General features: G+C 40.2%; 1 pseudogene; it reads right to left on the bottom strand.

Moving 5' to 3' along the window:
* Positions 1 to 12,046: 12,046 nt before the first annotated feature.
* LOC118842857 lies at positions 12,047 to 12,578 on the bottom strand (annotated as a pseudogene).
* Positions 12,579 to 14,114: the final 1,536 nt, after the last annotated feature.

The raw sequence follows: 14,114 nt of genomic DNA, 5'->3' as shown, positions 1-14,114 counted from the left end.
ACTGACTGATGTTGTGGATGATAATGATGGTGATGGTGATGATGATGATGGTGGCGATGTTATTTTTGCAAGATTGGTTTGCTTGTTATTGCATATGTCAGGCTCACAAGTATGCAATAAACTTTCAGAAGAGATACTTTATTGTAGTCATAATCTCTTGATTGTTACTTTATCACTTCGTCTATTAAGTCATTTCATTACATTATAACTGGGCACCTTTGAAATCTATTACCTACTTAAATTTCTAGAGTCCTATCATTCCACAGAAGATCAAATGTCCCAAGAGTTCATGAAAATGACTTAATTACCTAGTTACTTCTTGTTGAGTCCTATTTATAAGACATTCATGTGTTCCAAAGTCTGTGCAAGTACCATGCAAGTCCTGAAGGCCCCAAACCTTAAGTTTACAGGTTTTTACTGTGTGTCTTCCATGTGCTCAAAAGTTACCAAAATGTTATGAGCAATAAGAAAGATGGGGTAGACCATGTACCTCCTGCCCTTAAAGCCCTTGTAATTCAGTTGATGAAATATAGGTAATTTCATATGCACCTATTTATGCATACATAAAATTCCAGTCTTTGACTACTTAATACATTCACTATTGTAGGCTTTAGGTCCCATATGTTGGCTTTCTCGTTTCCATCATTAAAGAATGTGACAGGATTTGGGCATCACAAAATAAGAGGTGGCAAACAGAAGCACTGGAGAAAAGCAGTTATGTCTCTGTGTAGCTTCCGTCCCTCTCTCTTGTACATTCTATGCCCAATGTGCCACCAGCCAAGCATTGGCAAGGGCTCAGCTGCAGATGGATTCAGCATGGTGTGCATTGAGAACAGTGGATTCCATCTGGCTTAGAACTTTGGAGGGATGAGTATTTGTGAGATATCCAGCCAGCAAGCAGATTTTTCTTTCTCTCTTTTTTTTTTTTCAATTTTTTTTTCTTTATTTATTTTTAGTTTACCACACACGGTTCTACATAGTTTTGAGGTCCAGTTTTTCTCCCCTCCCTCCCCCCTTCCTCCCCAAGACGGCATGAAGTCTCTTATAACTGTCATGTATAACTTCGCATTGAATTAATTTATGCTCTAGTCAAGTCGTGGCGAAGAATTTTGACCAATGGAATGAATCATGAGAAAGAAGAAACAGAACCAAAAAAAAAAAAAAAAACCCCAAAACCAAAAACAAAAGAGAAGCAGAAAAGGCGTGCATGTAGTGTGCCTCAGTCTGTATTCAAACTTCGCAGTTCTTTCTCTGAATGAAGATAGCATTCTCCATCGTGAGTCCCCTGGAGTTGTCCTTGCCCCTTTAGGTTGCTGAGAGAAGCGCAGTATGTCAGGGTTGGTCCTCACGGAATCCACATATCTGTGGCTGTGCACAACGTTCTCCTGGCTCTGCTCCGCTCACTCAGCATTATGTCGTGTAGGTTTTTCCAGGTTGTTATGAAGTCTGCATCATCCCCATTTCTTATGGCACAATAGTATTCCATCACCTTCATATACCACAGCTTGTTCAGCCATTCCCCAATTGATGGGCATCCCTTTGCTTTCCAATTCTTGGCTACCACAAAGAGAGCTGCTATAAATATTCTTGTACATATGGGTCCTTTTCCCGCTTGCGTGATTTCTTTGGGATACAACCCTAGAAGTGGTATTACTGGGTCAAAGGGTATGAACATTTCTATAGCCCTTTGGGCATAGTTCCACACCGCCCTCCAAAATGGCTGGATCAGCTCGCAACTCCACCAGCAATGCAACAATGTTCCAATTTCCCCACATCCTTTCCAGCATTTATCATTCTCCTGATTTGTTATTTTAGCCAATCTGACAGGAGAGATGTGGTATCTAAGAGTTGTTTTGATTTGCATTTCTCTAATCAGCAGCGATCCAGAGCATTTTTTCATATGCCTGTAGATAGTTTAATTTCTTCCTCTGAAAACTGCCTGTTCATATCCTTTGACCATTTCTCAATTGGGGAATGGCTTGTATTCCTATATATTTGGCTTAGCTCCCTGTATATTTTAGAGATGAGGCCTTTATCAGAGATACTAGTTGCAAAGATTTTCTCCCAATTTTCTGCTTCCCTCCTAATTCTTGTTGCATTGGCTTTTTTTGTACAAAAACATTTCAATTTGACATAATCAAAATTATCCATTTTGCATTTTGTAATGCTCTCTATCTCTTGTTGGGTCATGAATTCTTTACTTTTCCACAAATCTGATAAGTAAACCATTCCTTGCTTTCCCAAATTACTTAGAGTATCAACTTTTACTCCTAAATCATGAACCCATTTTGACTTTATTTTGGTATGTGGTGTAAGATATTGGTCTATGCCCAGTTTTTGCCCTACCATTTTCCAATTTTCCCAACAGTTTTTGTGAAATAGTGAATTATTAGCCCAGAAACTGGCTTCTTTGGGTTTATCAAAGAGTAGATTGCTAAACTTGTTGATTTCACCTACTTGTGTACCTATCCTATTCCACTGATCCACACCCCTGTTTCTTAACCAGTACCAGGCAGTTTTGATGACTGCTGCTGTGTAGTACAGTTTAATATCTGGTGTGGCTAAACCACCATCTCTAGCATGTCTTTTCATTAATATCCTAGATACTCTAGACCTCTTGTTTTTCCAAATGAATTTTGTTATTATTTTGTCCAGCTCAGTAAAAAAATTTTTTGGTAGTTCGATTGGTATGGCACTGAATAGATAGATTAATTTAGGTAGAATTGTCATTTTTATTATATTAGCTCAGCCTAATCATGAGCAACTGATATTTCTCCATTTATTTAGATCTGATTTTATTTGCGTGAAAAGTGTTTCATAGTTATGTTCATATAGGCCCTGGGTTTGTCTTGGCAAATAGACTCCCAAATATTTTATAGTGCCTTCAGTAATTTTGAATGGAATTTCTCTTTCTATCTCTTGCTGTTGGGCTTTGTCAGTAATGTATAGGAATGCTGAGGATTTATGTGGATTTATTTTATATCCTGCAACTTTGCTAAAGTTGTTTATTATTTCAAGTAGTTTTTTACTTGATTCTCTAGGATTCTCTAGATAAATCATCATATCATCTGCAAAAAGTGATAATTTAGTTTCTTCTTTTCCTATTCTAATTCCTTCAATTTCTTTTTCTTCTCTTATTGCTACAGCTAATGTTTCTAGAACCAAATTGAATAATAGGGGTGATAATGGACATCCTTGTTTCACCCCTGGTCTTATTGGGAATGCATCTAGTTTATCCCCATTACAAATAATGCTTGTTGATGGTTTTAGGTAGATGCTATTTATAATTTTGAGGAAGGTTCCCCTTATTCCTATGCTTTCTAGTGTTTTTAATAGGAATGGGTGTTGTACTTTGTCAAAGGCTTTTTCTGCGTCTATTGAGATGATCATATGGTTTTTGCTAGTTTTGTTGTTGATATGGTCAATTATGTTAATAGTTTTCCTAATATTGAACCAGCCTTGCATTCCTGGAATAAATCCTACCTGGTCATGGTGTATTATTCTCGTAATGAGTTGCTGCAATCTTTTTGCTAATATTTTATTTAAAATTTTTGCATCAATATTCATTAGAGAAATTGGTCTATAATTTTCTTTCTCTGTTTTAACTCTACCTGGTTTGGGTATTAGTACCATATTTGTGTCATAAAAAGAATTTGGTAGGACTCCTTCTTCACCTATTTTTCCAAATAGTCTACAAAGTATTGGAATTAGTTGTTCTTTAAATGTTTGATAGAATTCACATGTAAAAGCATCTGGCCCTGAAGATTTTTTCCTAGGGAGTTCATTGATGGCCTGCTCAATTTCTTTTTCTGATATGGGGTCATTAAGAAATTTCACTTCCTTCTCTGTTAGTCTGGGCAGTTTATGTTTTTGTAGATACTCATCCATATCTCTAAGGTTGTCAAATTTATGGGCATACAGTTGGACAAAATAATTCCTAATTATTGTTTTGATTTCCTCTTCATTAGAGGTGACCTCACCCTTTTCATTTTTTATACGGGTAATTTGATTTTCTTCTTTCTTTTTTTTAATCAAATTGGCCAAAGGTTTGTCAATTTTATTGGTTTTTTCATAAAACCAGCTCTTTGTTTTGTTTATTAATTCAATAGTTTTCTTGGTTTCAATTTTATTAATCTCTCCTTTGATTTTCAGTATTTCTAATTTGGTATTTAATTGGGGGTTTTCAATTTGCTCTTTTTCTAGCTTTTTCAGCTGTATGCCCAGATCATTGATCTCCTCTTTCCCTATTTTATTCATGTAGGCATTTAGAGATATAAAACTTCCCCTAAGAACTGCTTTTGCTGCATCCCATAAGTTTTGGTATGTTGTTTCATTATTGTCATTCTCTTGAATGAAATTATTAATTGTTTCTCTGATTTGTTCTTTGGCCCACTCATTCTTTAGAATTAAATTATTTACTTTCCAATTAGTTTTTAGCTTATTTTTCCATGTACTTTATTAAAAATGATTCTTATTGCATCATGATCTGAAAAGGATGCATTGACTACTTCTGCTTTTCTGCACTGGATTGTGAGGTTTTTATGCCCTAGTACATGGTCAATTTTTGAGTATGTGCCATGTACTTTTGAGAAGAAAGTATATTCCTTTTTATCCCCATTCAGTTTTCTCCAGAGGTCTATCATATGTGCCTTTTCTAAAATTCTGTTTACCTCCTTAACTTTTCTCTTATTCATTTTGAGGTTAGATTTATCAAGTTCAGAAAGGGGGAGGTTGAGGTCTCCCAATATTATAGTTTTGCTGTCTATTTCTTCCTGTAACTCCCTTAACCTCTCCTCTAAGAATTTGTATGCCTTACCACTTGGTGCATATATGTTAAGCAATGATATTGCTTCATTGTTTATGGTGCCTTTTAGCAGGATATAGTGTCCTTCCTTATCTCTTTTAATTAGATCTATCTTTACTTTTGCTTTGTCTGAGATTAGGATTGCTACACCTGCTTTTTTTACTTTAGCTGAGGCACAATATACTTTACTCCAGCCTTTTACCTTAACCCTATGAGTATCCCCCTGTTTCAAATGCGTTTCTTGTAAACAGCATATTGTAGGATTATGGTTTTTAATCCATTCTGCTATCTGCTTCTGTTTTGTGAGAATGTTCATCCCCTGCACGTTCAGGGTTATGATTTCTATCTGTGTCTTTTTCTCCATCCTAATTCCCCCTGTTTATGCTTTTATTTCTCCCTTTCCCCTTCTCCTCCCCAACAAAGTTTTGCTTTTGACCTCTGCTATCCTCAGTTAACCCTCCCTCTTTATTCCCCTCCCTTATCTTACCGTTACCCACTTGCTACTTCTCCTCTTCCCTCTGCCCTCCCCCCTCCCTTTCCCCCCCTTTCCCTCCCACTTCCCGTAGGACAAGTTAGATTTCTAAACTTATCAGAGTATGTTATTCCCTTCTTGAACTAGATCAGATGACAGTAAAGCTCAAATACTGCTCTTCTCCCTCTCTTCTTTCCCTCTACTATAATATGTTTTTTTTTTCCACTTCCTTTGGTGTAATTTACCCTTTTCTACAATCTCCTTACCACTTCCCTCATAGCCCTCCCTTTATATCTCTTATTTATATTTTATATCTTTACATCAGTTAATTTATACAGGCATTCACAACCTATGTATATCCCTTTCATTTGTCACAATAGTTGTACCATTCACAAGAATGACTTATATATGTATGTATATATATATATATATATGTATGTAAAAAACATACATAAGATGATATAATCCCACATAAAGATGTAAACAACCTAAGCTTATTGGTTAATGAAGTTTGTGGGGTTTTTTCCCCTGGTTACCTTTTTATGTCTCTCTTGAGGTTTGTATTTGGAGATCAAATTTTCCATTGAGTTCTGGCCTTTTCATCAGGAAGGTCTGGAATTCCCTTATTTCATTGAATGTCCATCGCCTTGCCTGGAAAATTATGCTTAGTTTTGCTGGGTAGTTGATCCTTGGTTGTAGTCCCAGCTCCTTTGCCCTTCGGAATATCATATTCCAATTTCTCCTGTCTTTTAATGTGGAAGCTGAGAGATCCTGCGTGATCCTGACTGTAGTTCCCCGATATTTGAATTGCTTCTTTTTGGCTGCTTGCAGTATTTTCTCCTTGAGTTTATAGCTCTGAAATTTGGCTATAATATTTCTTGGTGTTTTCAGTTTGGGATCTCTTTCAGGGGGTGATCGGTGAATTCTTTCAATGACAATTTTGCCCTCTGGTTCTAGGACCTCTGGGCAGTTGTCTTTGATAATTTCTTCGAAGATACTGTCAAGGCTCCTTTTTTCATCGTGGATTTCCGGTAGACCAATAACTCTCAAATTGTCTCTCCGGGATCTATTTTCCAGGTCGGTTGTTTTGCCAATCAGATATTTCACATTTTTTTCTATTTTTTCATTCTTTACGTTTTGTTTTATTACTTCTTGATGCCTCATAGATTCATTAGCTTCCACTTGCTCAAGTCTAATTTTTAATGAGTTAGTGTTTACATTTTGCTTTTGAGCCTCCATTTTCAATTGGTTGATTTCACCTCTCAGGGTGTCCTTTTCTCTCTCTAGATTCTGAATCTCCGTAGCCATTTCTCCGATCTTATTCTTTAGGGACTTGATTTCGTCAGTGGATTTTTTCTCCCTTTTTTCCATTTTTTCCATAGTTTCTTTTAGCTCCCTAATTTGGTTTTTAAAATCCTCTTTTAGCTCTTGCAGCAGTGCTTTTTGGGCTGGAGACCAGATCATATTAGCTTTTGAGGTATCTGATGTATCTACCGTGTCATTGCTATCTTCTTCTATATCGATATTTTGATCCTGCCTGTCTACATAAAAAGAATCTATTGTCCTCGGTTTTTTTGTGTTCTTCTTCATGTTGGTTTGCCTTTTGCTGGCTTTACAACGAATTTCTATCTGTGAGTCTCAGGGCTTTCTGTCCCAGCTTTCTTATTCTGGGGGTTGTGAGTCTAGAATTATAACCTTCAGTTTCCTGAGGTGTGGGGGAGGGGTCTGGCTCCCTGGCGTCTCACTCCCTGTGGGTGCTCTCCAGCACTTGCTTTTCAGCAATGGTCTCAGCTGTTTGTTGTTTGAGCTGATGACTGGCGCTTCCCCTGGGGGAGCAAGGTTACTCTGGGCTCCTGGCTTGGCCCCCTGCCGACTCTTCCCCTCTGGGACTAATGAGCTTCTAGTATTTGTCCTGTGAAGCCCCGCTACTCTCTCCTCTGTTTCAGTTTTCTTTTTTTTTTTTTCCCGAGGAATTCTCTGGGTGAGGGGGGGAGGGGTTAGGGCCGTTTATCTGGCCATTGAGTCTTCCGGAAGTTCAAGAGGCCGAGTTCCTGGGTTTTGTAAGTGTCAGGACTGGGTGTTTTCGCGGCTGGTGGCGTTGCGCTGCCTCTCGTCGCTCCCAGAGACTGCCGTCCTGTGTTGGGAGGCCTGGGGATCTCTGCCGGTTTCGGGCGCCCAGCTTTCTCCCAGCCCGTCTCCCACGTGGATTTCCCGGCCAGCTGCTTCTGCCTTGGTCTGGAGCAGCTCCGCACTGAGCACTCTCTGAGCCTGCAGGTTTGTTCCTCCGGCCTTTCAGACTCTCCCGGCTCGGAAATTTGCCCCACACAGACTGCTCGCGGTTTCTGACTCTCTCAAATCTGCTCAGATTCACTTTTTTATAGGAATCTGACAGACCTTGTGAGAGAGCTCCGGTAAGAGGCTGCCTTCATGCGGCCATCTTGGCTCCGCCCCTCTTTCTCTCTTTTTTAAACATTTTTCTCACAAAAGTGACAAGGTGATTTGTCCCCATCCATTGGCAATGACTATTTTAATATCTTGGCCTTGAGGACACCAAGCTGGAGCCAGAGATTCTGCAGTACCTTTTACCACACTCCTGGCTCTTAGTCCTGCAGTTTCCTTCTTTGTAATTGCATGGGAAAATACTGGACCTGGTCAAATGGGAGGGAGAAAAGAGGGGTGAAATGTGCTTAAAACTGTGCTGGATGTTGGTAACACTCTCAACATTGTGTGTCTTTTCTCAAGGGGCTTGGAGGAGGAGTCACTGGAGTTATCTGCTGATGCCTTATCATGTTTTGGCGCTGACCTTGGGTTCTTAGTAGCCAGGCCAAGAAAATAAAATCTGGCACCTTTTTTTCCAAACTTTACATGCTTCATCTGTAGAACTGGTATCAAGCTATATCCTTTTATCCCAAATATCAGCCTAGATGACTGAAGTGAAGCTCATGACAGAGAGCTGCCCAGCAGGTGAAAGTTTTGTGTTTATTTGCTTGTTTTTTTTTCATTATACCTATTCAACAAGTCAAGACAACAAGCTGTTATTAAGCAACTATGTGCTAGAAACTGTGCTAAGCCTTGGTGATACAAATACATGAAAGGAAAAAAAAACACCCCTGCTCTCCATGAACTCAGAGTCTAATGAGGAAGACAACATGCAAACAATTATATGCAAAGAAGTTTTGTATAAGATAAATTGGCCATAAGGGATAGAGGAAAATCTCTCGTTCTGTGTGTGTGGGGAGGGGGAGAGGGGTGTGTGTGTGTGTGTGTGTGTGTGTGTGTGTGTGCTTTCCTCAGATTTCTCACAGAACATGACCAAGATGAAAGATCTGAGTTTTGTAAAACAAAATTATCTTTTTACAAAGATCAAGCTTGAGGCAACTGAAATGTTATCCAACACTGTGGATCATGCTGATGAGGTTTAGATTGTGCGACCACCCTTGAACTCCCCTTGAATCTTCCCACTAGATGAGGCATTTGCCTGAAGCCATAAGCCTTTCATTATGACTAGGTCCAAATCTCTAGGCTAGGTTACACTTAACCTAGACTGGCCCTCCATTGTCTGGCTAGTTTCCACTCTTGATCTTGTCAAAGTGTCTTTGCCCAAATCTGTTATCCTTAAACTAGTCTAACCCTATATTGCCCTTGTCTTCAAGTAGGCTTCAGCTACTTCCCACCCTTAATCCCTTTCTTGTGATTCCTGGAGTTTGACCTCATCTCAGTCCCATCAAGCTCCTCCTTAGACTCCTCCTCAAGACCCTCCTTAAGCCTCTCTTCCCATCACCCCAGGACCACCCTAGATCCCTCCCACAATCTTCCTGTATATAAGTTTCATCTTGTGTCCATTAAGGTGCTCAGATTCCATTGACCTCAGATGGAATCTGGCCCACTTTTGAAAATGTGCATCACAAATGGTGAGATTTCTTAAGACAACCCATTATGGCAAATCTGTAATAAGCTTTCTCTTTGACTGTGAGAAGGTTTGAGTCGAATTCTTTCAAGGAGGACCACCCCTAAAAACATATAGTTCCCTGACCTCTTCATATGGTTCCCTGACTTCTTCAATGCTAGAAGTATTTTCTCCTCTGAATATTCTGAGACTAGATGTGTTTCCACAGAGAGCAAGGTTGTATTAATGAGAATGTTGCCAGAGAGAGTGTCTCTAAACACAACTATCTTCTCCTCTCAGGGTTCTGAGGTGAGGTGTATTTTCACAGAGAGCAAGGCTGTAGTAATGAGAATTTTCTCAGAGAGATTGTCTCTTTCCAAAAGTATCTTCTCTGGGTGTTCTGAGACTAGATATATTTCTATGGAGAGGAAGCCTGTAGTAATCAGACTGTTATAAGAGACAGTGTTTCCAGCCACAGTGTCCTCTGAATGTTATACAGAGGGTCCCTAAAGTCTGGACACATAGGAAAAATGCATATTTTAAAATATTTGGAATATTTGCAGACCTTAGCCCCCTTGACTTCTTTTTCTGGGGTATGCTAAAGGAGGAGGTATACTCAATAAAAACCACAGATGCAACATACTTGATTGAACGCATAAAGAGTGAATGTGTTAAAATTGATGGCAATGTGGAGTTATTTCATCGAGTTCATATGAATCTTGCAAAGCACATCAACCTTTGTATCACAAATGATGGAAATCATATTGAAGATATTATTTGTTAATATTCAAATTAAATAAAATATTGTTGAAAATTTCATTCATTTCATTTCTTGAAAATATGCATTTTGGTCTATGTGTGCAGACTTTAGGAATGCCCTGTATAGATGAGTTGATATTTGTTATTCTTCCCCCTTCCTGGAGGTGAGAAGTCCCCAACTATTACACATTGTACATGTTTTTTGAATGCGTACATCAGTTGGGCTGACTGATACACACACACACACACACACACACACACACACACACACCCCTACACATACACCCTCTATATCCATGGACATTCAAGATCCTCAGGGATCTGTCAGGCATGGAGTATGGAAGAAAGGAAGGGAAGGATGGGGGAGGAGCAAATGAACATAGGTGCAGTGCCAGAGGGGAGGGGAAGGGGAGTTCAGAAGGAGTAGGTAGGCCTCCAGCTACCCAAGGCCCTTTATCCTGACTCCGGGAAACTAGCGAAATTACTGGTATTAAAGGGGATCAGGAAAACCTTCTTGAAGAAGGTGAAGTTTTACCTGGAACTTAACAGAAGCCAAAGAAACAGGAGAGAGATGAGCAAGGAGACAATTTTTGGCATGGGGAAGAGCCAGCAAAAATGTATGAAGTTGTGAGAAGACTAGCAAGGAAATGGATGTCACTTGTTCAGAGTACATGGGATCAGAGTAAGACATAAGAAAACTGGAAAATTAGGAAAGAGTCATGTACAAAGATGTTTAAAATAGAATATTTTATATTAGATCTTGGAGTTAATAACCAGTCACCAGAGTCTGTTGGAAGACACCTAGATGGCACAGCGGAAAGAGTACCAGCCCTGGAATCAGGAAGACTTACCTTGCTGACTTCAAGTCTCTCCTAGTTGTGTGACCCTAGGCAAGTCACTTAACACTGTTTGACTCAGTTCCTCACCTGTAAAAAAAAAAAAACTGAAGAAAGAAATGGCAAACCACTCCAGTATCTTTGCCAAGAAAACTCCAAAGGGATTCAGGAAGAGTCAGACATGACTGAAATGACTGAAATGAAACAAACAAGAATTTACTGGAAGGGAGAAAGCCCAGAATAGATGCCTCCTATTTTCCAGTTGTACTTGTTGTAAGAAGTTTCCCCTTCATATTATTTTTATTTTCTTATCTATGTCCATATTGTCCTACCCTAGGCCAAAAGAGTGTAAACTCCTTGAAGGCAGGGCTATTTTTCCTTCTATTTTATCTTTGAATCCTCTTCATCTAAGGCAGCACTGAGGCACAGTGAGAAGTATTTAGTGAATCCTAGTTACTTGGAATCGAGTTGATTAAAACACACAAGAAGATGTTGTACATCCTCAGGGGAAAATGGGCAGAGAGCTCTGTATCCCCAGTTACAGGAGCTGGCTTTGAGTATTTTCTCTAATGTCTTCTCTATATTACCTTGCACCAGTCTCCTCAACTCTTTGAGACTTCATTTTATTAGTACATGCAGGGGTTCTCACACCTGATTTCTGAGGTGCCTTCCATCTGTGTACTTATGATCAGGTAAATAATTTTGAAATCTTTTTTGCAAAATGTATAAAGTGAAATCAAAATATAAGGGATGATTACTTCCATCATCACATCCTATTAATTTTCATTCTTCTTCCCAAATTCTTCTTAAAGTCTTCAAAGGAAGGAGTCATCCTTTGACTATGATTCAGAGCCCAGCTTGGTGTATGGCATTCTTCAGTCAGATGTATTTATATCCTCCAAATGATTGAATTGGGGATTGTTTTGGTGTGGACTTTTTTTCTTTAATATATAGGCAGCTGATGTGGGAGGCCAGTGGTGGGTGGAAGGGCCAGAGGCAGGTGGTTAATGGCATACTTAGAACAGTCTGAGGGCCAGAAGGGCCCTTAGCAGGTGCTGGTGGATCCTAAATGGGCAGAGGTCATCCCCATGTCCCTCCCAGCTCCCAGCCTGGGGAGACTTCTCTAATGCCATAAAGCCCAAGAGGGTAGAGTTGGTTGGAACTGTACAGCTGGGAGGGGTCAGCTGCTTAGACAGGGGCCAGAATTGGGGGTTATGGTCCCTTGATGTTGAGGGGGCTGGGAGAAGGGTGTCCAGTCATCTGAAGCCTCTGGCTCAGGAGTGATCTCTTTACTTATTCTTCAGGAGGTGAGTCATGCCTGCCTTTGTTGCTTTCTGGGTCAGATTGGCTGCTGTGTCCAGGGCTCATCCCCTCAGGTCGGTCACCAGGCTGTCCGTGACAGCCTGGTGCCTCAGGAAGATGGTGCAGATCAGATGATGGCACAGGATTTGGGAGCCATTCTCGGCCACTGGAAGTATGCACAGAAAGTAACACTTCCCTGAATAGAAGAAGGGGAAATAGAAAAAATAAGATGTCAGAGAAGAACTCAGCAAGGCCAAATATGCTATATGATACCCAGTAGGTGAGCCAGATGGGATTGTCATCTTTGTTGGGGCTTTCAATGACTTTGATGGAGGCATATGCTGGGTAGATGAATCAATTGAGATTGCAGAGCAGGGAGGCTCCATAGGCAAATATAAGATAGAGGGCCAGGAAAGCAATGGAACCTATAGCCAGGCAGTATTTTTTGATACCAGAGACCTCCTCCAGCTTCCCTACGACATCGGTGACAATGTTTTTCTGCTTCAGGAACCTCTGCATCAAGCTATACACGGCTCTGAAGCCCCAGTGGGGAGGAAAGGGGGCAGAGGATGATTGGACCTGGGTCTGAGGGGCAACCTCCAGGGCTCCCCTGATCCTCTGCAGCGGTGCTGGTGGTATCTCCCTCTCCAGGGTCCCAAGACCTCCACTGCTCAGGTCCCTTGGTCTCTCCCTTTCTTTCCCTCCCACCTTATGGTCCTGCAACTGCTCAGTTGGGACTTTTATAAAACAAAACCTGGAGCCACTACATCGGATAATGAGACAGGGTCTGGGAGTCCCTGATGCCTATGCTTTTTTTTTTTTAACACTCCTTTGTAAGGGAAATGAAATAAAACTCAAAGAAGCCAGAAGTTATTAAACAAAAGCTCTATTTTTTCTCATTCCTACTAAATTAGGCAGTGTGTAACTACACTTTGAATTAATGTAATGGTGATCAGGGTGGGACTTTTTGCTGTTCTTCTCTTTTGGAATGCTAAGACCATCCAGTGACTTTGATGAGTCCTTCCTTTGTTTCAAGCTGGAATTTTGATGGGGTCAAGAGTTATAAGAAGGCTAAAGTCACATGGGTTTGAGGCACATAGTTGTGATGCCCTCTGGCCACGAACAGGGTATATAAGCTCTGAGGTTGAAGTTTTGTTTGGGGCTCTCACTGGGTGGAAGAATGTTGTGTGATTTGATGAGAGGAGACTCTGGGTAGGTGCTGGAGCTCCCTGGCTTTGAAAACCCGGATGTTTGTGCCTCTTTCTCTGGTAACTGTAATTCTTTGTTCAGACAGATAGAGGCCTCTCTGTTGATCTCTGTCTGTTTATATAATGTATGTTTGTAGTTTCTGTTTGTATTTGCTCTTAAGTTCAGGGTGCTGACTTTTTCCCCTGAACTAAGTAAATCGTATATGTATGTTTAATTAAAGTAAGGTTGTTAACCCCTTAAAGTTGATTTCCTGAGAAAAGCAGGTCAAAGAACTTGTGCTAGCAGCCCTTCTGTGTGTTGTTGTTGTTAGACTTGTGTTGGTCTTTCAACTTCACAGAAGCTGCTAACAACATTGTTGTTAAAATTAGAAACAAAATAGAAGGATTGTACTAAATAGTACTTTCTCTCTCTTCTGTTCTCTTGCTCTTCCAAGTATCCCTAGGTGACCTTTCTATTAACCCGTGTTGAGGTGAGTCAGTGACCAGACTATCCCTAAATTCACTGCATCCATCATTAGCTACTTTCCTTTATCTCAATGCTTACCAATTATTTGGATTATTTTAAAGAGAACTAATTGGAATGTAGCAAAGCTACAAAGGTGATCTTTGTTTATAATTTTCAATCATTTTTAGAGATATAGGTGGACTAAGAATCTCCTGCATAAATGGAGATCGTGCCAGACACAGGCAAGGTATATTCTGATTACCATCCTCTAGTCTAAACTCTGTCTTGGCAACCACAGAAAGGAGTCTGACTCTGAGGTTGTGAGCCTGGGTTATTGGAAAGATGGTGATGACTTCAGCTGAAATGAAGTTAAGGGGAAAAGTGGCAAGAGTGTTCTGGCAA

This window comes from Trichosurus vulpecula, chromosome 3 (assembly GCF_011100635.1).
Source record: "Trichosurus vulpecula isolate mTriVul1 chromosome 3, mTriVul1.pri, whole genome shotgun sequence".
In the NCBI taxonomy this organism is placed as follows: Eukaryota; Metazoa; Chordata; class Mammalia; order Diprotodontia; family Phalangeridae; genus Trichosurus; species Trichosurus vulpecula.
The sequence above is the reverse complement of the archived record's forward strand: the minus strand, read 5'-3'. Positions and strand labels throughout refer to the sequence as shown.